The sequence below is a fragment of the Musca autumnalis genome, unplaced genomic scaffold, assembly GCF_047663935.1.
Source record: "Musca autumnalis isolate F117 unplaced genomic scaffold, ASM4766393v1 scaffold_4, whole genome shotgun sequence".
Lineage (NCBI taxonomy): Eukaryota > Metazoa > Arthropoda > Insecta > Diptera > Muscidae > Musca > Musca autumnalis.
In genome coordinates this window covers 220,768,822-220,792,836 of record NW_027411977.1, presented here as the reverse complement: position 1 = coordinate 220,792,836, position 24,015 = coordinate 220,768,822, and positions in this window count along the sequence as shown.

Here is a 24,015-nt window from a genome sequence, read left to right as displayed (position 1 = left end):
TTGGTCCAAACTTTGGATCTCCTAATATTTATCAAAATTAAGTATAACTACTAAATTGGCCCATATCCTCCCTAAGGGTACCTGCACTACAAAAGTTCAACATTTGTGTCTTAGTGCAGTTAATTCCTAATCCACATTTTTGTCGGAAAGTTCAAATGTCCAAAAAGGGCCACAAAATTCTGAAGAGACCTTATGGACATTCAACCTGTCCGGAGGTGAAAGTTTCGCTCTACATTGGCTGAGGGTATATCATATTTTTGAAAATTTAACATAGCTGAAGCCAAGGTTCACCCTTTTAGAATACGCGACTTGTGGTTCTATACTATACAAATTAAATATTTTTGGATACAATGAAATGTTGTTGGACGTGGCAAAAAATATTGGCCTTAAAAGATAATTTGTGTGGAAGCTGTGGCTATATTTATGTTAAACAAGTAAGAAAAGTCTATAGTCGGACGGAGCCGACCATGGGATACCCTATACTACTATCCCTGGACAATCGCTCTCCACGGAACTTCTTTTCAATGATTGTGAAAATTTAATTAACAAATATCAGAGATGTAATGTATAATACTTATGACCAAAACCAAAAAGTTATCTAGCATGACAAAGACATTTTTGTAGCAGGAAAGGAAAATTTAGTTCACACATACGTTGCACAGTGGATCCACTTAAATAGAGAAAGTGGCCAAAAATATTTAGAGTGTAAAAATCAAGTCAATGCGCCAGTTACAGCTTTGTGCTGCTGCGAAGAGTGTTTTAAGAAACCACGAGCGTAACATTCTCCCCCCTTTCCCTTCTGGAGGGGGTATATGGTAAGAATTGTTTTATGCTGTTAATACAAAATGACATGAACAAAGGTCCCGATTATCTTATGATGCAAAAATAGGCTTTGGGAAACAAAACAATCTCCAAAACTACATAAAATCCAACCAATTTAGCGGATTAAAAAAAGTCAACATTTTTGTCTGAAAATTGGTAAAATTTTTAATATTCATCTTATAGCGATCTTCCTGGAAGGCACGTACCGCCAACGTAAGATAAATTTGGAAGAAGATTTCTTCATTTTGCCACTGATACCAATAATGTACGTGGTCAGATAACACAGTTATACGCTAATATATCCATAGAAACCCTATTCTAGGGCAGCTTTAGTCAGCGGCCCACCATTTATAGTCTGGCACTAGATGGCAGCTGATTTTAATACAGAATAATCTTAAACCCATGAACTACTTTGGAAAATAATTTCCGAGGTGGGCACTGGTGGGCATCATGACTAAAACCTTAGGTCAAATTAAAGTACAGGATCGAATTGGCATTACAAAATACGCTAAGAAAATATGCAGCTAACTAGAATTCCACAACACGCTAAAACACTATTTTTTTAGTGAAAATTAAGCTATTACCTCCTCCTTCAAAATCCATTATAATATTTTGCTATACGTATTAGTTTCGCGATATTTTAAATATATTTACTTGCACTTAAAATATAGGTTGTACTCACAACAAACAAATATTAGTCAAATGTTCCGACTTTTGAAGATATTCTTAAAAAGATCACGTCCGAATGAAATAAAAATTAATATATTTTTAAAAAGCTCCATGTCATAGCTGTCAGAGTTGCCAGATGTTGTACCATAATTTTGACATTCATTTTTTTATTTTTGGCCAATGGGTGGATCCTCTGTGCGTTGGTTTGTACGCTTCTTCTTCATCATAGACTCAAACTTTGTTTAAAATTTTGCGGGTTATTATTTTGACTTACAGAGCCGCTACAAAATTGGTTAAAATTTTGTTTTTGGTCTATTTCATTCCCTGAACATTTCACGATCATCACCAAAAACTAATCATAACTAATTCTGGCCCGAACACAACCTCCTTAAAAAATTCGTTACAATCGGTCCATAATTGCGGCTTTAAGCTTGTTTAAAATTTTGAATGGTCGGACACAAATCGCTAAATCGCTTTATCTCGTCGAGATATGAATTTTGGCACACCAAATAAGGGGTCTAGGACGAATATTTCGTGGGGTTACATAAACTTTTGGAGCGACAATATGTAGCATGGGATAAAAATCTGGTTCTCTACACAGAACCCATTATATATTAGGCAGTAGGCCCGTTATCTAGCAAACACTTTATTGCAATTTACATCAGAGGAAAGGTCAGTAGTTTTTTCCCATATGTAGGCTACTTTGCGAAATATATATGTCCTCAAGGAATTGAAATATCGACCAAAAATAAATTTTTATACTTTTCATACAAAAGTAATGGTCCATTTCACCCGCTAAAGAATATCAAATCATCATTCAAAATTGTAGGCATCTTTTTCGACCTATACTCCTACCCGGTGCAAAATTTCGTGACTATTGATGTATAATTGCGACTTCTAGCGAGTTTATTATTACATTACAAACAAATAACGGAATATATTAGGCTGTAACTCTGTTATCTGATCATGCACAATAACATAATTGGCATCAATTGAAAGGTCAAGCGTTCCACTTTCAAGTATATCTCACTTGTCCGGAATGTCACTTCCAGGAATTAAGATATAAGCTGTATATTAAAAATTTTCACAATTTTCACACAAAAGTTTTGGTCCATTTAACCCTCTAAATGTTATCCGATCGCCATCTCAAATTGCAAGCTTCTCCTTTGTGATATACTCTTACCTTTTTTAAAATTACGCGTTGATCGGACTATTCTTGAGACCTACAGAACCGCTAGAAAATTGGTTAAATATTATGTTTTTGGTCCATTTCACCCGCTAAATATTTCACGATTATCACCAATAAGAATAGGGATCTATTCTGATCTGAACCCGACCTCCATACAACATTTCGTGACGATCGGTCCATAATTGCGGCCTGGAGCGTGTTTACAATTTATAATGGACAGACGGACGGACGGACTGACGGACGGACGGACACACATCTCAAAATCGCTTTATCTCGTCGAGATATGAAGATTGGTATACCACATTGGGGGTCTCCGACGAATATTTCGCGGTGTTACATGAATTTTTACCAAAACAAACTTATAATACCCTTTTCCACATTGTGGTATAGGGTATAAAAATGGGTAAAAATGGGTTGAAGCCACCAGGTCTTTTTTGTTTTCTCTCGATTTGTGAGTAAACCACACTTCTCTCGATTTTCCTGTCAAAGTAAAAGTAGAAGCAAACTAAATAAGGATCATCTCACTAATGTATTACTTTTCAAAATTTGAACTGCTTCTACCATTAAATGATGCTGACAGTGTTTTTTGACATTTTCTTCTAATTTCATTCCGCAAACAGGTTTTACAAAAAATCGTATATAGGATTGTAGAACTCGCGATTCTGAGTTATTTGATATATGTGTCGTGAATGTAGTCTACGCAGCTTCATAGAAATCTGCATACAAATGCGGAAATATTGTGCGCACATTTTTCTAAAAATCATATTTTTCGGGCCTAATTTTTACAATTGTCATTCGATTTCGTACTTGATTGCACATTTTAGTTTTTTACGTTCCGGATCTAATAAATCATTCCCCGTGAAAATCCATCCACTAAAACGCGAATTACAAGAAAGTCCAAAGTAGAAAAATCACCTAAAGTTGTTTTTGGAAATAACGCGTATTTTATCGCGTTTTCTGCGGTTCGTTTCCACTGCAATGAAACAACTAATACAGCATCTTCGTTTTAGCGGAAACGGAGTTTTGAAAACTTCAGTGATAAGGGAGCTACATTCATTTTATCCCAAAAAATAGCGCGTGATGCTACATCCACGGTTCTTAATTGATCGCCTTGAAATAGATATATATCGATGTAGATTTTCATGGTGGACATTGAAATCGGATGTGGACAAAAATTGTATGCACTTTGCGCAAATTAGCGATATTTTATAGGTATTTTAATGCTAAGATGCAGCTGATGCTACATCTTAGCCTCCAAATTAAATTTCGAAAAATATATACAAATTAAAAGATATGGTCTTGCTGTACATGAAAATCACATGCGGACAAAATGATTTTGATAATTACGCGATTTACACGTATTTTCAAATGCATATAAATAAAAATGGGTTATTTGACCTCTATTTCCATTTCAGAAGCTTTGACATATATCCTCATTAACCCAATTAGCTTCCCTAATGGGAAAGCTTTAATGTGAATGTCAATAAAGCAAAATCCGTCTATTTTATTGGGAGATTTAAGCAAAATGAAGGAAGTATTCCTGTAAATTTTTACAATATTTTCTAGTACATAATGTATGTGAAAAAAATATTTTTTCGAACAAAAAATTATTTTTTGACCAAAATATGTGCTTATTTTGGCTGTAACATCCAAACTATAACACCAATCTGTATGATAGCAGTCTCATTTGATACGCCGTGAAGTTTGGATCCACAACAATTTTTTATGTAATTATATGACCACTAAATGGGCTTTAATTTTGAAAAAAGTAGACTTATATTCAATAATTTAGCAATTTTATGTACATTACGCGAATTCTGTGTAACATTTTGCAGGTATTATAAAATCTACTCGCTGAAGTCACTTCGAGAGAACTTTTTTGTAACAATTGTGCTCATTAAAATAATTAGCGTTTTTATAATATTTTCTTTCTTAAAAAGCGAAATAAAAGCGCCATAACTTTTGTCCGCAACAACCAAAAATTGGCGCGCGACCAGATTCGTACTGGGAATCTTTTTCTTAACCTACATATCAAAAATCGTTGATGTAGCGCGAAAAAAAATTATCCTTTTTTCTGAAATGGAATATGAAATAATTGACAATATTCCTGATATATCTGTCGGCAAAGCCGACTGACACTTTTTTACTTGTTACGCCATATTTTCTTCTTTGAGGTTGCCAAATATAACCGGTTCAACAAAAGGACTTAAAATTGTTTCCCATTATCAGACGTCAGTCATAAATGTCATTATCTGTCTTGTATTCTGCCCCTCATTCGCACTTTACGAGCGTAAAAATTGTTTGAAGGATATAATGAAATTTTTACCCACAACTATTTACATTTTGTTACAAAGCTTTTGATTTCACTGTCACTGCCCACCAACCAAACTTACCCTTTCATTGAATGATAATATTCTTTCAGCAGAAACATTGTGCGATCATGTGCTTTTTCTGTTTCTTTTGAGTTTTTGGATTAGCAATCTAAAGATTAAACCGCAAACACATAGACATACATAAAACACTTATCATCTTCTTGTGGTTTTATAGTCGACCATAATCTCTCAGCTGTGGTCGTTGGGCAAAAAGAGTTAATGTCCGAAAGTGATAAAACAGCATTAACTAAAGATTTACTTGAATGTTTATTGTTAATAAAACGAGGGTTATATAGACAAGTTTGGTTGAAGAACATGGAATGGTGTCGGCAACGTTTTTATTTACTGTAGCAGATAGCCACAGGGTTCTTCTGTGAGGCCTCAATGTTCGTTTGTATACCAACATAAATACATAAAATCGAAGTTTTGTTAAGCAGCAGAGGATAATTTATTTGGCAACAGAAGTCCTCAAAGATATTAATCATAGTAACTGTACAATGTTTGTATGGAAACGGAAGGCCCAGATGTCTATTCTCCACACGCAGAAAAATTTATGTTAGAAATATGTTTGGATCCAAACAAATATATGTTTGGGACCGGTTGCAAACAAATATATGTTTGGATGCAAACATAATATGTTTGGGTCCAAACAAATATATGTTTGCAACATTTTGTAACATATCTCAATTTGATATGTTTGGGTAAAACATATTTTTTATGTTAGAACATTTTTTTCATGGGTGGAGAGAGGATGTTTGTCAACGAGAGTAATAACAGTGCTCTCGCGGCTGCGGAATGCTGTTTAATAATAAAGAGTTGTGTGTATTGTATAATAGAAAACGGAGAAGCGAAGAAGGGGGCTTTGGTGCTTTGATGGCGTGTATGCGTCAAACTCGTGTGTTTCTTGTTTTGTTATTGTTAACCAACGTAGCTGAGGATAAGAAGAAATGGTATGAATTATTTTGTTTTTTCTTTCTTCAGTGTTTTAGTTGCCGGCGTAGCGTCAAGACGGTAAAGTGAGTGAATAAATCAGTGTTATGTGTTTTCTTAAAGAAATTGTTCTTTTTAGTAAATTAAATGCCCAATACATTTTATAATTGAATCGGAAAGTTGCATGGAATTATTTTATTGGACAAGGAAGAAATCGCATTTAATATTGGTAATTACATACATACTTATGTATATTTGAAATATGTCATATCCATATTTATTTATTACATTACATAATCATTTGATTCCAGATGCCGATTCCCCGCTGATGATTTCAACTATGAGGAAAATTTGTTTTATTTCACAACTAAGGAGAAGCGTTCAACTACGTTACTATACATTTTTTCTTTCTAAAAGTGTAACTATTTACAAATTATGTCAATCAGTTTTTCTTTTATTAAATTGTGTTATGTATTTCTTTGGAATTTTGTATGTACCTATGTGTTTGTTGTTGTTTTGCATTTAACTAAACAACCACAACATTTGTGTGTATACTATAGAGATAGCCAGTGAGTTCTTACTGAGAGCAAATGAGCATAAATTTCAAAGTGTTTTACATTGAATTTTACACTCCCTTGCTCTCAGTAAGCGCCCACTGGTGCATGTGTTTGTTTTTTTTTGTGGCTTTTGGGTTTGTATTTATTTGCACCCAAACATTTAAATTGTTTGCACCCAAACATAGATTTGTTTGCACCCAAACATATATATGTTTCCACCCAAACATAAATTTGTTTGCACCCAAACATAAATTTGTTTGCACCCAAACATATATATGTTTGCACCAAACATAAATTTGTTTGCACCCAAACATATTTATGTTTGTACACAAACATAAATTTGTTTGCAGACCCAAACATATATTATGTTTGGGACTGTTGCAAACATATATATGTTTGCTGCAAAATATGTTTGGGACATATGTTAGAGAGGCCGTTTTTTTGCGTATAGCAACAAAGTTATTTCCTTTGAAGAAACAAAAAACCTCTATCGATCTGCTTCTATATTTTTGGATTATGGAATCCAATTCCCATCCCATTCGACATTAGACTAATTGAAACTTTTTAGTCTCTCATGATAGTGTAGCTTGAATGAAGCTTTCATGGCTCTATCTCCCTTTCAACTAAAGACATCACGTATTGTGTGACACTTGTGCCAGCTTTGTTCTCTCTGTGATGTCATGATTTGCTTCTTTATCTCTATATAATCACCAATTTGTCCAACTTGTATGTTATTTTTGTATCAGCTTCCTTCGTTTCGCAAAATGTCGTCTTTCAAACATGGAATGACAATGAAAGGGTAGCTGCTAGCTAGGATTGTACACGACATTATTGTCTCATTTCATTTTTTCAGGAGCATTTCCAGCACCATCATATCAAATTCGTTGTCATTCATCATGAACAGCATCATCTTTTCATTATAATGGTCATTGCTTCGCTTTCTTTTTCTTTTCTTTTGTTTTGTCATCCATTCATTGATTGCACTGCCCTTGTAATCTCATTTTCTTTTAGTGGAAAATCCTATGAAATTTAAATCTTTTTTAGCAAAAAGCATTGCGCAAATAGTCTTTTCTATTAAGTTTGTGAGCACTTTTTCAATTTCATTTCCATAATTTTAAATAGAAAGGTAGATGAAGGCGAAACTTATCGACAGAAGCCTGATTAGAGAAAGTTGCAAGGTGTTTTCCTTATTCTATAGTCACACGTTGAAACTTTCATACGAAACTTTTTAACTTGTAGCTTTAGAGTTAGACTACAGCTAAGGATCCTGTCGCATCCTGTCGCAGTTTCTTACAGTTGTAATGCCTATTACTCTTGTCAGACAAACAGATGGGAAGAAACGTTAGGTAAATTCTAGGGTATTCTTCTCACTTTTCGTTAGGATTGTTGGTGGCGATTTAAAGGAAATGTTGCTACTTAGAAGACCTCAGAGACCATCTGTTACCGCAGACTTCAGAGGCCTTCTTTTGCTGTATAGAACAACTCTAAGACTTTCTGTAACTACACTGAAGGCTTCAAAAGCCTTGTTTTGATATACATGGGACCTCTGAGCATTTCTCTTGAGACTTCTAGGGCCTTCTGTCAATATACGAAAGAGTTTTGAGCCTTTATGTGGTGAACCGAAGACCTCATAGACCTTCTGTTGCTAAACAGAAGGCCCAGATTCTTTATATTAACATACCAAACACCTAAGAAGCGTTTTGTTGGTCTACAGTAGACCACAGAGGCCTTTTGTTGCTATACAAAAAACCTTAGTGGCCTTCTTTTACTATACAGGATATGTCAGAGGCCTTCTGTTGATATTTAGAAAACTTTAAGTTCTATTGTGGTATGCATAAGACTCCTAAGGTTTTCTGTCGATATACAGAAGACCGTGGAACCCTTCTGTGGTATGCAGAATATCTCTGACACTTTCTATTGATATACATAGTGCCTTTGGTCACTTCAGAGGTATACAAAAAACCTCCGATGCTACTGATTCCTCCTATTAAGAATACATCTAAGCATTTCTCTCCAATAGACGAAAACACTAAGCCCGTCCCTAGTACACTGAAGACATCAGAGTCATTTTATTGCTCTACGGAAGCCCTTAGAGCCATTCTGGTGTTTTACAGAAGACCACGGAGCCATTCTGATGTCCTGCATAAAACCCTTGAGGCATTTTGCTATTATTCACAAGACCTCACAGACCTTCCATTGCTAATTTAAGCCCTCAGAGGTCTTCTGTTGATAGACTGAAGATCTCAAACATCTTCTGTTGCTACAGAGAAGACCTGAAAGACTTTCTTTTGCTACACCGAACACCTCTGAGACTTTTTTTCGATATACTGAAGACATTGGAGCCCTTCTGTGGTATGGCGAAGACCTCTGAGACATTCTATTGATACATAGAATACCTGCGAACACTTCTGAGGTATACTGAAGGTCTCTGAGATCTACTTCTATTGATAACCAGAAGGCCTCTCATGCTTTCTGTTAACATACAGAAAGCTTCGAAGCACTTCCGTCGTATAGAGACGATTTCTGAGTTCTCTTATGCCCTACATAAAACTTTAGACACCGTTTGTTAGTATTCGCGAGACCGCAGAGGCCTTCTCTTGGTAGACGGAAGACCAGTAAAGCATTCCTTGGTTTACAGAAGATCTCTGAAGCCTTCTGTTGCTATGCCGATCTCAGAGGCCTTCTCTTACTATATTTAAGGAGTCATGTGCCTTCTCTCTGAGGACTTCTGTAGATATACAGAAGAACTTTGACAAGTTTTAAAGATCTTTGAGGCCTTCTATGAGTGTATAGATGACCATTAAGCTCTTCTGAAGAATACAGAAGATCTTTACTTGGTATAAAGAAGACTTCCGAGGTCCTCTGTAACTATGCAGAAGATCTTTGAGCCCTTCCGTGGTATACAGAAGACATCTGTGTCCTTTTGTTGATAAACTGAAGATACACGAATTCATTTGTTGTTTTATAGAAGACATCAGAAGCATTTCGCTACTCTTTAGGTGACCTCAATGGTCTTCTGCTATTCTACGCATGGCCTTAGAGGCCTTCAGGTGTTTTTCAGAAGACTTCAGAGGTCCCAAACTGCTCTATAGAAACATTTAGAGGCCTTCTGGTGCTCTACAGAAGACCTCAGAGGTCTTTCATTGCTCTGAAGAAGACCTCAAAGACCGTCTGCTGTTCTACAAAAGACGGGGTTCTATTTAGTTATGATTAGAAATCGGATGTATGCATATTTTTGAAATTTCAACCAATTGTAACTACATTATTATATAGAATTATACCGTTCAAATTATGGGAATTTGATGTCATTCTGAAAATAATCAATATTACGTACAAAACTCCAGCTTCTGTTCAATATGGACAACGGAAGTAGGTAACAATAGTCATTATTTTTCTATCGACTATTAATAATAAGAATCGATTTTTTTATAAAATCAAAATTGTTCCTTTTATAAAAAAAAAAAACAGTTCTCATATTATTTTCTTGTTTTCTATCCCTTTCTACGAAAAATATAGACATTGAAGCGACAATATTGTAAATCCTCATCAAATCTTCATTGCTGCACTCCACTTATATACCATTAAATTTAAATACCATTAAATTTTATAATTCAATTTTCTTTCACACCTTAAAATAAATTTAATAACTAAAACATAATGCTGTTTTACGACACATTAATGAAAGCAAAATTCGTAGAAAGATATCTCTAATTTTTAACAGCTAATGGATTATGACAAAGTTCGACGTAATCTCTTTTTTATTCTGGTATAAATGGTTTTTTCTTCGCCTTTATTTTCTGGGAAAACTAATTTCTGTCGGGGATATTTCAATGGAATATCATCCATCCACCACCTCAGGGCTTGACTTCTTCTTTACAATTAAACAAAGAAATAATTATAAATCGCAAATAAGCAAATAAATATTTAAGTTCTGGCGGTCTCATGCCTACAAGAAGTGTTCTTTACTATTTTTGTGCCGTTAAAGCAGAAATAACATTCTTTGATTCATTTTCTAAAAGCAGCGTAACTAACAGACCTCACAGCATTTATTTACCCCATACGAGTACCGTCTTCTTTGTTCCTCCACAAAAGCTGCTGTACTTTCACTTTTCATGATGATGTTGGATTTTAATAAATTATAACGCAAATATTTTTTGCCTCATAGATGTGTGAGTGTAGAGAAAAAACCTCATCTCTGTTAGACCTTTGGAACCAAGAAATCACTTCTGCTGGGGTAACATAATTTTCAAATTTAATATATTTAATATATATATTTAGTATATTTAATGATTGGCGCCACATAGGCTTTACAATGTTATGTGTGAATGTAGAGAAGAAACCTCAATCAAAAGGAAAGTGAACTTCATCTCTGTTAGACCTTTGAAACCTAGAAATAACTTCGGCTGTGTTGAACAAAATTTTCAACAATAAGTTCCGCCGCTTTGTAAATTTAATGTTTGGCGCCACGTAGGCTTTATAATGATGTTTTTATTGTGTGAGTGCGTTTGTCTATAATCCTGTCTGTTTAAGTTGTGGGGTAAATAAGGGAACATTTTCGCAATCAAAATGTTAAGTCTGTTCCCTTATTTGTGTTATGCTTTTGGTTGCATTTAAATAAACAAAACAATTGTCTATTTAAATTTTGTTGTTGCTTACGTTGCTTTCAGTCAGTCAACCGGAACAGTTCGCCCACTCTATAATATTAACTCAAACGCACAAATCGTCTGCTTACAGAGTTTGTCTGATACAATTTTTGCAATGATTTTGAAAGTGGTAGCATTATTTTGATGTCAGTGTTGTTTTTACAATTACTTGGTCTGGAAGACCAATACACAAAAACGTTGAAAAATGGGGTTGAAAATATGCAGACACACAGTTAATCCAGAACTTTTCACATCTAAAAGAGATTAACTCAACCCACAGTTTTTGCAGCAACACAAATAATAACATTAGGCAAACGGTACCAGCAACCACGGTAGTATTAGACAGTTCTGACATTAAAGCCGCTAATAACATTCTACACAGATTGAATTAATGAAAAAGGCTAGCACAGGATTGTAGAAAAAATTAATAAAGTGAAATGGTTTTTTAATCTATGAAGAAAATCAAACAAAAGAGGTACAAGTCTTACAGATAATAGAAATCAAATACGTGGTAGAACAATATAAGGTAACAACAATACCCAGCTAACTGAACTGGGCTTTAACATTATTGACAAATTCCGATGTACATTAGCGATATATTTTTGAGAAAAAAATGTATCAATCCGAAAAAAACTATTTCCCATAAAGACTTCTTCATATCAATGACATGCAACCTCCTCCAAGTCCGAACGACATGCCGCACATTTGTTAATATGTGTGATGTTTTGTTAAATTAGAAAAAAAAAAAAAACAAGTAAAAAAGTATCAGTCGGCTTTGCCGACAGAGACATACCCTCAGCCTGTGTGGATTGAAATACTTTTTTTCCCAAAAAAAAAAAGAAAAAATTTGATTGCTTGAGTGGAGTATTCCCCCATTGGCTCAACTTCATTTATTACCCTCTATTACAGAGAGAAATGTTTTTCAAAACGAACTGACAGTGTTGCAAAATTTTACTGATCGCTACCAATATCATGATTTCATCCCGGCGAAGGGAATTATCAATTGGCTTCTCAGTTTTTGAAATGATGCCTTTTTAGCGAAAACCCGAACTCTTTAAGTGTCTAGTATTCCCATATGAATGAGAATCACACTCGCTTTTCGGCTTTTCCAAAGAAACACCAAAATCAAAATATTCTGCAACATGTCAGCACGTATCAACTAAGAATTCATCGAATTCTGTGAGTTTAAAAGAACATCACTACAGATATTGGTAGCGATCAGTAAAATTTTGCAACACTGTCAGTTCGTTTTGAAAAACATTACTCTCTGTAATAGAGGGTAATAAATGAAGTTGAGCCAATGGGGGAATACTCCACTCAAGCAATCAAATGAGATTGAATCTTCAACAATAAACAAAACAAACAAAAAAGAAAAAAATTATGTAAAATATTGGGCGTATTCACCGACAAAAGTATAGATAGGGTTAAAGCTCAAAATTTTCCGGGGATATCACACTAGCCTACGAAAAACATAATATCGCTGTAAACAGGGCCACTAGGAAAACCTTCGGTAAAAATGTCCAAAGCATCCTAGAACAGACCCTTAACCAAACAAAATTGTTGAACATTTGTGTTGGCGGTAACACAAGGATTGGCCCAAATTGAAACATAAACTAAGTTTCGACAATATTTAGAGATCAAAAGTTTGGACCAAATCGGTTGCTACGTCCATGAGAAATAGCGCGCACCATTTTAGCAAATATTTTCGAACTTTTGTGGGGGAGGTATCGGAAGGAGTGGACCTATAAGCACCACCTTCGAATTTCATCTAATATTCGAAGAAATATTGCAATATCCAAAGTGTGGACGAACGCAGTATTCGGTTCGAGCCCTCCAGCCACTACGTACAACTTTCTGGCTCTGTTCTCAAGAAGTATGGACTTGCCCCTGAAAAAACTTTTACTGCCTTAATTGAGGCAGCGAATGCAAGTTTCTTCAACAAAAATCAAAGTGATTCGAGAGCAGGTCTTAAAGTGAAGTTATCCAAAATAAAGTCCGTATTCGAACCTGATCGTTGGTATGGACCAAATCGATTACTCCCATGAAGAGTTATCGTGCGCACTATTTTGTCTTGCAGATATATACAGATTTTCGTTGATTCAGAATGTAAGTTTATAATATAGGGCGAGTTCCTGGAGTGTACATAAAATATATGTATTCTGAGACCTATCGTATTTCTGGAGTTTGATAATAAATAAAGTTTTTATATATTGTAGGACCTATATTAACATTTTATGGCGAACATATTTGTAGAATATTTTGATCTGATAGGATCGCATTTTATAGGAAATTTTAATAATGTTTGGGAAAAGGTACCAAAAAGATACTTTTAATGACCCGGTCAAACAAGTATCGGCAACGCAAAAACATAATTACCAAACTTTTGGTCAAAATCCATTAATGTTCAGATTTTTGGCCAGGTTGTTCGGTAAATTCGCCACTGTGCACTGTCTTAAAAGTTTTGATTCCCCATTCTCTGTATAGTATTTTACCTTATACGTACGTGTCAGAGTATGTCTGTGATGTCTGATAGCAACATGCTATTTTCTCGCTTCCTTTCATACTTTTTTGTTTTACCGTCTGGGCATGTCTGATAATCGGTTTGTTGCACACCATGATTGTCGATAGAGTGTGCGTTTAAGGTAGAATATTGGAAGTGAAATTAGTAGTAACATTGCTGTGTGGTTGTGATTGTGTTGTAGAACAGAGGATATAAATTGCAACGAAAAAGAAAAACAATTATAGGGATAAGAATTGAAGGTGGATTTGTACATGATTGCCAAAGGGTTGAACAGCAGTTGCTAAATAGAACATGGTACATTCATGTAGTTTTATTCATAGTCGGAGTGCTTAAAGGTTTTAAATTGTATTTTAAAAATATGCGAGAAATGTAATTTTTTTAACCAAGCACACACTTTTAGGTTATAAAACTGTCAATAAAAAATTACTCTTTTAAAGATACCAATTTAATATGCTTAGTAAGCCCACAAAAGTATAGGAAGATCGGTCCATCCTTTTTTGAGTTAGAATGAACAGGGTTCTATAAATGTAATTTGTGAAAACTACATTAAAAGTTTTTATTTCAAACACGAAACACAACGGATGCTTCATTGTGAGCGCCAATATCCCACTTAATTTTATTTCGGTCGAATTGTAATTTGTACCGTATATTCTTTGGTATTTGTACTTAGAAAAAGGCAATAAATATGTCGATGTTTTGAAATTCGCCAGTGGTTGTGACTCTTTACTTACATTGCTTTGTTGCGTATGACTATTGACGTTACTTATACGCAAACTGGTTTGTTAGATTCATGTGGGTGGAATCTTTTGAACAATATTCATACTAAATATATTTACATCAAAAGAAAATAAATGTTGCCAACATCAGCTAAAAATTAAACAGTTTTGAGAACAATATTGCCTCTGGAAACCATTATTCACATAATTTCCGAAATACATCCTTCAGCAATTTAACACACAATTATTACCACAGAATCTTTACCTCCCCAAAACCAAATCTTTTTTCGCAGAAAGTAACCAAAGAATCATAAGATAATCAAGGAAATATTCACACTTAATAAACTGGAAAATGTTAATTAAAAGCTGCAAGAAACAAGAAACTCTGCGTAAACTTATTACTCTTTTAACTAGCGAAACTACCAACCAACCCTTCATTTGCAATAAACCACAATATTTTTTACTTCTTCTTTTCGGGTTTTCTTTGCTCTGTACAAACTTTTGGCATACTAACATTTCCATATAAAGAAAAAGGAACAAACATGTTCCACAAAACCACAAAATGTTATAAAAAGTTTGTCTCATTTCCTTTTTCTAAAGTAACAAAATAAGTCATATATTCTTTCAAAAATTTTAAATACTTTAAAAACAAGTAAAGCCTTAAAATTTACAATTATTTTTCGCATCGTAACTATTTGCGTAAAATGAAAAAGGAGATTGTTTTTTCGTGTGTATATATTTTTTGTAACGACTTTAAGAGTAATTTGTTGAGCTTACAAAAGAAAACAAAAAGTTTCATTTTATGTCATGTTATTTTTCGGGTGCCATGATAAGAGGCTTAATGCTTCTTTTTTCTTCTTTTCGTTTGAAGTGAAAATCTAGAAGAGTTTATATTTTACCCCTCTATTTCGTTTATGGCAGACAGTGTATTCCTTGAAACGAATGTGCCATAAATGAGGATTTCTTAAGTGGATTATCATAACTTGAAATACTTTTGCTTTGGATGTGCAGCAACTCTAAAAAGGGGATTAAACGTCGAGTATATCAGAGATTAGCATTTAGAAATATATTTGAAACTCAATGAAAACACGGTACGAAAACTTTAAAAGAAACTGCTAAAAATAAGGAAGATATACATGAACCTCCGGTGGGTATGATTGCCACCGATACTTACATATATGTCACATTTTCCTATTTGAAATGTGATATTCAAATCCTCAAAAGACATCAAACAAGGTATTTGTAGGTAAGTCAAGCTTAATCTCATATTTGCTCTTTTCAAATTTAAAAACAACAAGTTTAAAGTGGGATGTTGGTAAAATTTATTACTTTAGGGGATGGCAGAGAAGACTAGTTTCGTCCAACGCCACTTCGACTCATCAGTTCTCTTAGTTCTTTGTATTGAAACAAAGAAACCTTCCCCAATTTTATGACGACTCGACCTCAAGAATAAGTGTGACTGAAGAATTCGTTTAAATGCGAATTCAACCGAAACACCTAAAAATTCTCGTAGCCGCATATGTAAACCAAATTAACTACTCCCACTGTCATGTGTCACCACATTGCAGAGAATGCACATAACTATTTTGATAGTTGTCGAAAAATAACAACAACCAATCGTCCACGGTGCTTTGTGTGTCTATTTTTAGATTCACTTTGGCAGTTTTATTGAGATGTGTGTTTTACTTACTATTTGTAGGTAAGTCAAGCTCAATCTCATATTTGTTGTTTTCAAATTTAAAAGCAACAAGTTTAAAGTTGGATGTAGTTAAAATTGATTACTTTAGGGAAAGGAATTATATGCACGGATGGCACTATATGATCTAAAGGATCTAAATAAATACCAGAGCTGTATATAGCAGTGTTCGAAAATAATCACTATGGTATCGTACCGTACCGTTCTGTACCGTACCAAGGTGGATAGGTACACTACGCTCCGGAACACAAACACTAAAAAATATTTTAGTGATACTGTACCGGAACACGACGATAATCGTAGTGTACCGCATGCCGGAGCACTAAAAATCGTAGTGCTCCGACTGCGGAGGACTAAAAATCGTAGTGTTCCGACTTAAATAAATAAAAATTATTATTTATTTATTAATTTTAAATAAATAAAAATTAAAAGAAAATGTGAAAAACATCTGATTTGGTTTTTGGACAATGGAGCACTAAATCGTAGTATTCGACTGTGGAGCACTAAAAATCGTAGTGTTCGATTGTGGAGCACTAAAATCCTAGTGTTCCTACTACCTGATCACTAAAAATCGTAGTGTGCCGACTTTAAATTTTTAGTGATCCGGCAGTCGGAACACTACGATTTTTAGTACTCCGCAGCCGAACACTACGATTTTTATTGTTTCGATTTTTGGAGATCCGGCAGTCGGAACATTACGATTTTTAATGATCCGGCAGTCGGAACACTACGATTTTTATTGATCCATTGTCCAAAAATCAAATCAGGCGTTTTTCACGTGTTCTTTTAAATTTTATTTTTTAATTTGTATTTATTAAAAAAATTATAAAATATTTAATTTTCCTCACAATAAACACATGTATCCACAGTCAGAACACTACAATTTGTAGCGCGCCATTGTACAACAGCCGAATCAATGTTTTTCATATTTTCTACTTAAGTTCCCAACCTTTTTATGTCTTAATTTGTACTCATCTCAAAAATTATAAATATTTAATTTTCCTTGCAAATCATAATTAACTCGTGTGTGGTACATTATCATTACATTATTTTTTAGTCTTCCGACTGCGGTAACCAACGTTTTTAGTGTACCAAAATGTGGTACACTAGGTTTATCGTTGTGCTTCGGAACAGTATCACTAAAATATATTTTTGTGTTTGTGTCCCGGAAGACTAACGCTAAAAATATTTTAGTGATACTGTACTCGGAGCGGTACACTATAATAGTGTACTGTTTATTTTTGAACTCTGGTATATAGTTCCAATAATTCTTTCTCCGAAATAGTTCGTTAGAACCAGTTCGTTCCGGAACTACACAACTCTAGACTCAGTTAATAACGGTTGTGTATAGGAAACAGAAAATATTCAGCGATGTGTTGATTTTTGACTATACTCATAAGTCTTTGGACATTTTTTCCGGTAATCTTGCAAAAAAACAACTGTTGTAAGCAATAATTTGTAGCTTTGCTTCCTTAGAGTTTTTTGTAAAAAATAGCAGCGGTGACAAGGGAAACTTCTCTCATATCAGTAAGTGCGCATTTTTATATCCGAGTTCGAACGGCGTGTCTTAAAACACTACTTGTAGTGAACATAATCAAATATTTATTTATCTATTCAGCAGATCTTACATTTAATCCCTTCCTTTTAGCCAATGAAAAATTAAATTGTCACAACTTGATTTAGTGAGTTTAGGCCTAAGACTCAATCAATGTGAAATGAGAATTCACTTGAAAGATACAATTTTTGTCACAACTTTCGGTCAGTTAGTTAAACCATATTTAAAAATTGCAAATGCTCTCTTTGTTAAACTCTTTGTATAGCTTGTGTCCAAGTTGCTTTGCTATTTTCTATCTCCTTTCGTTCATTGGTTTGAGTTTAATGCTAATAAACACATCTTCAATACTTTAGTTTCGGTTTGCCATTCACAAATCCAACATAATCTTTGGTTGTTGCGTTTGTTTGCTTTCTTCTTGAAAAGTGCACATTATTGCAATTACCATCGGTGATAGTTTTCAAACCCCAAAAACCACATGTTAACTTATTAATAATTGTGTTTAGTACCAAGGCTTAGTTGCAGGGTTTTTAGTTTCATTTCATTATGATGACGGCAAAAGAGACGGACAATTTGGTTAGGAAGGAAAGCAGAGGGAAATATTATGAGTACCCGACTTCAAAACGAGCACATAATGTAATGGAGATGCAGGAAATACTTGAAATGCTCTTCTGGTCCTTTACAGTTTGTTTAGAAAAAACTACAAAATAGTGCAGACACACCAAAGGGTGAGAGAGTTAGAAATGGAATGAAACAGTTTGGCATGCTTAGCCAGCTTTATAGCATGTTTATGCCCTCAGCATTTATGCTAACGAGGGTACATACACTTTTATACGGCAAAATGTTCCTCATCGAAACAATGGTTTTAGACCCCAAGTATGTTTGGGCGAAATCCGTTTCAGATAATTTTGAGTTGATTTAGCCATGTCCGTCCGTCTGGCTTGAGCGCCCGATAACTCTTGAATGGATCAACCGATTCGGTCCAAAATCTGTCTTTCGTAATATTTTGTCCATACTTAGTTTAAGTTCGAAAATGGGTTATATCGGTCCACTCCTTCCGGTACCTCCCCAACAAAAGTTCGAAAATGTTCGGAAAATTTGTGCGCGCTATAATTTTTAAAGGAAGTTAACAATTTGGTTCATACTTTGCATATCTTGAAATGTCTACCAGACTTAAATATGGTTCCAATATGGACTCAATCGGTCCATTCCTTCGGGTACCTTCCACACAAAATTTCGGAAAAGTTCAGTTTAGGACCTGTTCAGGAATCGTTTTGATTTTCGTTGTAGCAACTTGCATTTACTGCCCCCCATATAACGGTATAAGCTCCATCAGGGGCAAGTCCATACTTCCTGAGAAAATAGCCTGAATTGTACAAAAAAGCCCTATGACACCGTGTGTAGTGGTTGGAGCGCAAGATAACTCTCGAACGGATCCGCCGATTCGGTCCAAAACTTGGCTTTCGTAATATTTTGTCCAAACTTAGTTTAAGTTCGAAGATAAGTCATATCGGTCCAGGTACCTCCCCAAAAACTAATCAATGTGAAATGAGCATATTCTTAAAGAATAAAATAATTTTTAAAACTTCAGTTGAAAAAACTGCAACTGTTCTGTCAGTTACAGACTTTGGCAATTTTTGCTTTGGTCGAAGTTGTTTTGCCTCCCCTTTTGCGTTGCCCATATATTAATCAGTGGCTTAAGCTAAAGCTGTGAGCAAACAACTTTATCAGAGTATCAACTGTTCGTTTTTAAATCAGATATAATCTTTGATGGTTCCTTCTTTTTGGAAAATGTTTTGTATACTTGAACGTGTGTGTTTGTGCAGAGTGCATTATTGCAATTACAGTTGGCAACCCGAAGTAAGTTTTTCAAACACCAAAAACCAAATGTAAACTTATTAAACATAAACAATATGCTTAGGACGACCAAGGCTAAGTTGCAGGGTTTATAGTTTCATTTCATTATGATGATGATAAAGAGAGAGGACATCTGGTTAGGAAGGAAAGGAGGGAGCAATAGTATAGATTCCCGGCAACAGAGAAAAACTAAAAAGAGCACACGATTAAATGAAGAAGCAGAGAATACTAAAAGTTCACTTTTGGTAACCCTTCACTGTTTATTTAGGAAAAAGCCACTAGTTATTATGTGACGGGCAAAAAGGGAAAGAGAGTTAGAGAGAAAGTGGGGTAAAGGGGCCATGGTTAAATAACATCAAAGCATGTTTATTTTCTTTTTCTCCTGTTGAACATTCTGAGTGCCCAATGTTATTGCATTTTGTCAAAAAAAAGAAACCTTTATATTTTCTTTGTTTAATGCCTGTCTGTTTAATTTTTATCCGCTCGAATTTCCCTTTGGGTTTTTGTTTAGTGAGCATTATGCATTTTGCATCTCTGGTAAAATGTGTCTGTAGCATTCTGGTTGTGGTTTTTAAGTTGGCACTGCTTTGTGGTGTAGATAGATTTTTTTTAACAAATACAACTGGGGTTTGTTCCTTTATATTCGGAACAAATTCTCTTTCAAAATGTCCTTAAGAATATTTACATCTGCAAAGAAGAAGTGGGTCTGTGAGTTGTTGCTTGCTTAAAACGCAAAACAAACGTATTTTTGTTAATTGTTTTGCTGTCATTTAGTTTAACTAAATACGGCGTCATGGTAAACAGCCTAGAAACAGACAACAAGTTTAAAAATACACTTGAAAGAAATATCAAATGACGCTATGGTTAGACACAGAGACCGACATACATAAAGAACGTAAACTGCATGCAATTGTTTATAATGAAATGCAGCCAAGTATTGTGGGCACATAAATCGCATTGGGATAGAGAATTAGAAATGCGGTTAGGTCAGTTACTTCAAGGATTTGACTTACATCCACGTATTAAATACATTATGTTTTAATTTATAAAAAGGCGGATGACCCCAAGGACAATATTCTGTAACGTATAGAGACTTTCAACCACCCAATAGAAAAAATATGTACGTTCCGAGGGCAATTATCTTAGATCCTAAGATGACGGGTGAATCTATAAACCAAATAGTATCAGACCGCAGTGAAGTAGCTTTGTGTAAAGTTTTAATACCAGACAGAGACATGTGGATCGATGGACCTCTAGCACAGATTCCCGGTGGAAGCTGCGAGTTTACGGATGGGGCTGTGCTAGAGGGAGAACCGGACTGGGTCTATATATCATGGAACCGTAAACGAAAATCTCCCTCCGACTGCCGGCTCATAATATGTTTCTTCAGGCGGAAATCCGCAGCCCTTACGGCTATAACAACCAAGACAGTGAAATCTAGAACTGTCTTGGAATGTATACAGTCTATAAACAACTACTCCCAACATGGCACTGTAAATATTATATTTTTACCAGGCCATATAGGGATTAGGGGTAATGAAATAGCAAACTCCTTGGCAAAAGAAGCCAGGGAGCAACCTACAGTGAGTCTATATAACGCCAAGCCCTTCAATGCGACGCGTATATAGCTAAAGGCATGGGAAAAAGATGGACAAAACAAAGAAACTAATTTTACTAAGTAAAAAAGACATCAGTAGACTGAACGGCATCCTTACAGGACGCCTGGGGCTACAAGCGAACCTGCACAAAATAGGTTGTGCAGAAAGCAGTGAATGCATAGCATGCGGAGAGGACGACGACACGTTGGAACCCTACATCTGTCATTGCCAGGCCTTCACAAACCCGAGAACCCAGCTACTAGCGACCGACATAATACAAGTACTCGACCAAATTAGGACAATCGATCTCAAAAAATAAGAGACTATGTCAATATAACAGAAATCCTACACTAACGTCTATAGAATAATGAGAAATTTAGTGAATTCTTATACTTTAATTACGCCACCTCATCCTGACCCCAAATTAGAGCTCACAACAGGCCTCTGTGTGGCTTAAGTGTATGTCCACACGGACATATGGTGATCCTACATCACACCTCTTTTCAACCTAACCTAATCAAACCTAAGATGGCAGGTAATACACAATGGGTGGATCCAATATGCAAGTGCCGTAAAAGTAGAGGGTTCACAATCACACAATATATAAAAGAGTTATTTTTGTGACGTCCCAAGATCTTAAAATATAATATAAATAGAGGTAGTATACTATAGAATAAATGGATCAGAGGCTATCTTCCATAAAAGGGAAGGTCTCAGAAAAAATTTTATGGCGTTTTTGTTTTCAGTGGTCAAATAAAATAGTTTAGAGGTCAACAATCATGGATGAAATAAGAACATATGTCATTTATCAAGAGTTGATTTGTTCAGAGGTGGACAACTCCTGATAAGATATGCTCAAATACCAACTACGATGATCGAGATATACCTTTTGTTAATTTAACATAGATTAAAAGGTCTCATAGGCCATCTTCCATAGAATATGTGAGCCGTGTGACAACCTATCATAGAGAAGGTGGGCTCTGAGATTATATTCTATAGAGCATATATGCCATGAAGCCATCTACTCTAGAATAGATGGCTCTTGAAGTCATCTACAATAGAGTAGATGTGTCCTTAGTCCATCTACTGTATGATAGATGACCCTGATGTTATCTAACTATAGAGCAGATGTGCACTATTGTCATCTACTATAGAGTTCATGAGCCGTCAGGTCATCTATTATAGAGTATTGGGATCATGAGGTCATCTACTATAAGGAAGATGGATCCTAAGGCCATGTACACCTATCACAGATTAGATAGACTTTGAGACCATATTCTATAGAGTATATATGCCATGAAACCAACTACTCTAGAATATATAAGGCTTACGATAGTGTAGATGTGCCCTTATGCCATCTATTGTAGGATAGATGGGTCCTGATGTTATTTGCTATAGTTTTGATGTGCACTAAGACCATTTACTATAGAGTTCATGAGCCCTGAGGTCATCAATTATAGAGTAGAGGGACCCTGAGGCCATCTACTATAAGGAAGATGACCATGTACTCATTTCTCTAAGATAATTAACCTCTGCTTTTATCTACCGAAGACAAGAATGTTTCAGAAGTTAATTATTATATGATGATTAGGGTAAGATGACTTTTACCATAGAGTTGACTACATCAAAGTATGACAAATGGTCGTTGGTCAATGACTTTTGAAATCGATTTGTCTGGCCGAAACCCCAATATTTTGCCAGAAACCAAAAATTAGTTCAAAATGTTGAAAGATGTGAGCGTGGTGTGCTTCTAAAGACGGCAATTTTTCTCCATTTTGGAAAACACGTAATTTTTTCAAATTTCTGGAGAAAAAATAGCGATCTCTTGGAAACTTTTTTGTTAGATAGGTATATGTAAAAAAAACTCATATTTTGACGAAAAAAGTAAAAAAAACCACAACAGTTTAACATTGAACTTGAATTCCTCTGCATTCTCTGAATTCTGCAGACAGAATTTGACCGTTTATGGTTCACAGAAAAGTCGATTATGATCAAATGTTACAGATTTTTGACCAGGAAAAAAACTATTCTGAGTCTCAGTGCGCTGGTAAATTCGGCAGTTCAATAACAATTGGCCGTTAGTCAATGACTTTTGGTTAATGAATTTTGACAAGTGGTTAATATCTATTGATGCATGATTATTGACTTTTGGTACATGACTAGTGACCTCATGTCAGTGGCTAAAAACTCCGGTGAGTGATTACTGGTCAATGACCATTGACTTCTGGTCAATGATGACCTGTGGAAAATGATTACTGCCCCTTGACCTTTAGAATTATGGATATAACTAATAGTGGATATTGACACCTGATACAAGACTATTGACCTGTGATCAATTACTATTGACCCGTGTTCTGGTCAATGACTGTTGAACTGTGGAATATTACATTGATCTCTGTTTAACGACATTAGCCCCTCGTCCATGACTATTAACGTCTGTAAAACTTCAGTGGAATTGCGATAATTCGTAACAAACTGCCGGTCCTTTGAAGCCATTTCCTTCGCATTTAAACCCCGCTAATTCGTAGAAAATAGCCGGTCCCTTCGATTACGAATTACACTATGCAACACGGAAAATGCAAACAACTTCTAGTATGAATTTTTTGAAAGTACATATTTGGACTACAAAAAACCTAGCTGGGTTTTGTCCTGTCAGATCCAGTTCGAATTTTATGGCCTCATCTAAACCGGGCTAAAACTATACTTTTTTGCATTTATCAGGCCTGTATCTCAGAAACGAATAGGAATTTGGCCTTGCTGTCTTTAGCAGTATTGTAGTCCTAATTTAGTAGAACTTTGAACCAAGTAACCTTTTGCATAAATCATCCAAATAATGTTCTCATCAATTCTTCAGAACATTCTGAAACTCTAAAATGCTTATTTCATGTTGTTT